General features: G+C 59.7%; 1 pseudogene; it reads left to right on the top strand.

Annotated features, from left to right (window-relative positions):
* Nucleotides 1-2,500, top strand: part of LOC142565179 (large subunit ribosomal RNA) — a 9,456-nt pseudogene that overhangs the window by 2,832 nt on the left and 4,124 nt on the right.

Here is a 2,500-nt window from a genome sequence, read left to right on the forward strand (position 1 = left end):
CGAATGATGTCGGCCGTTTCCTCTACCAACCGACTTACATCGAGGACAGTCACCAGGGTAAAGTTCACCAGGGCACTCCCAATCGGTGAATGCAGACCAATGTCTGAAATGGCCGGGGGTTGCTGCGGACCCTTGTAATCCAGCTATGGAGGCCTCAGCATGGAATGATGTCCCTGGCTCAGACTGTCGTGGCAGAAGACCGGCCGGGGGTTGTGGCGGACCTCTGTAAGCCTGCGTCGAGGCGGCGGTAGCATGGAATGAGTGACTGATTGAGCTCAGACTGTAGTGGCAGTAGACCGGCCGGGGGTTGTGGCGGACCTCTGTAAGCCTGCATCAGGGCGGCGGTAGCATGGCATGAGCATTTCCCAGACCAGCCTGAAGTGGCCGGGGGGCTTGGCAAACCCCTGTGATCCAGCTACATGGAGGCCTCAGCACGGAATGGCGTCTTTGAGTGAGTTCAATGAGAGTCCAAACTGTACTGTTAGGGCCGGGGGTTGGTTGCGCGCCCCTGTAATCCAGTCTAATGGAGGCCACAGTGCGGAAGTCGATTCATCTCGTAAGTCGGTCAGGGAAAAGGCCGGAGACCATTCATGGTCCAGGGGTGCCTGAACGATGCGGATTGTGGCGTGTCCGTGTAATCCAGCCCAGGGGGAGTCGCGGCCTCTGGACGTGAGCTCTCCCCACCTCCACGGGGTGCACCACGGGCAACGTGCGGGTGGCTTCGGATGCCCGCACGGCTAAGCGGGGGAGCTCGTGCTGCGAGCCTGGAGTCGGAGGGCTGCAGCAGCAGGGGGGCAATAAAAGCGGAACCAATGATGTATTGGCGCCCAGCAAATGCGCGTGGGTCGTCTACCCCCCCTGCAATCCCGGTGCAGGGGATGTGCCTTGGTGGCAGAACTGGACATCTCTGCATGAGCGGTGGAGGACGGTCTTGTGAGCCGACCGAAACCGCCAGTGGTGGCATAATGCTACTGCGAACCGTTTGGGGCGGTTGCATGGTGCTGTGGCTGCGCCCGAACAATCGGGTGAGATTCACCCATGGGAAACGGCGCTGTCGGGACGTACGCCCCATGTCTGACCCGGGGGGCGTCCCTGTGGTCTATGCGGCCAACCCAACACCTAAATGCAGACTGTGAAATTGGTGAACCCTGCACCGGAGGTGACGAGGGGCTGCCGGATTAACGATCTGGACACTGCGGTTTTTCGAATAGCGTGTCTATTCTGTTGAGGCCTGGACAATTCTGGGCCCAACTAAGTGCAGGATTCTTTCCTGGTACAAACAGGTCGCCGGTAGCCCGGCTATCCCACCTCGAATATCATGGGGTGGAAACTAGAAGGAATAGCCAAATGCCTCGTCATCTAATTAGTGACGCGCATGAATGGATTAACGAGATTCCCACTGTCCCTATCTACTATCTAGCGAAACCACAGCCAAGGGAACGGGCTTGGCAAAATCAGCGGGGAAAGAAGACCCTGTTGAGCTTGACTCTAGTCTGACTCTGTGAAGAGACATGAGAGGTGTAGCATAAGTGGGAGGTCACGGGATACGGCCTCGTTTCGGCGGGGTCCTCGTGGCCGCCAGTGAAATACCACTACTCTCATCGTTTCTTTACTTACTCGGTGGAGTGGGAAGCGGACCATTGAGTTGTCCACGCTTCTAGCGCCAAGCGATGGGCCCCCGGTCTCCCTTCGGGGCGGTGCCGAGCGCGCACGAGCGCGCTCGGCAAGTGCTCGGCTGGCCGGCTACATCGGGCTCCTGCGTTTTTCATCAAAAACAAGGTATTTTCGATTGGCCATGTCTAAATTGTAGTTGGGGTTATTTTTGAACGAGTAGGGACCACATTCGTTGCAAAAACCGGGCGGGAAAAGATTTATTTTTGCTTTTATTCGCGATCTCTTTGCCGCCGGGTATTGGGCCCAAGATGGCCTGGGCTCATACCCGCTGAGCCCCGGCCATGCCGAGTAAGCGCAAAGGCAAGAACGCGTCGCCGTCCCACTCCCCCCCGCGGCCTTCGGCCGCCGGGGAGTCGCCCCGCTCGCGGGGTTCCGATTTTTCGGAGGACGGCGACGCGGTTATCGCGCGCTTTTGTACTCTCGTTGATCAGTTGCCGGCTGTGGAAGAAGATGGTCCCCCGACCGCCGGTACAGACAAGGATGAGGTGCTGTCCTCGGTTTCCGAGAAGTCTGCCGTTGTGTCTTTGGCGGCGGCGCCTCCCGGGGACGCCGCGACCCGGGCGCTGAACCGGATGTACGAGATCGAGCGCGCGGTCCTCGAGTGGATCAACCTGCCGGCCAACCGCATCTCTGTGGAGTCACGGTGTTTCCTTACGACCAAGATCTTGCAGGCGACCGCCGCTTGCGCGGCGATGCGGACACAGGCGGCCAGGGAGGAAGGTAGGGTCCTCACATTGCAGGACCAACTCGCCGAGGTGCGGCGGGAGGCGGCTGAGCTGCAGGGGCGCCTGGCGGCTGCTGAGGCTCGGCTGGAGGGAAACGTGGC

Source organism: Dermacentor variabilis, chromosome 11 (assembly GCF_050947875.1).
Source record: "Dermacentor variabilis isolate Ectoservices chromosome 11, ASM5094787v1, whole genome shotgun sequence".
NCBI lineage: Eukaryota > Metazoa > Arthropoda > Arachnida > Ixodida > Ixodidae > Dermacentor > Dermacentor variabilis.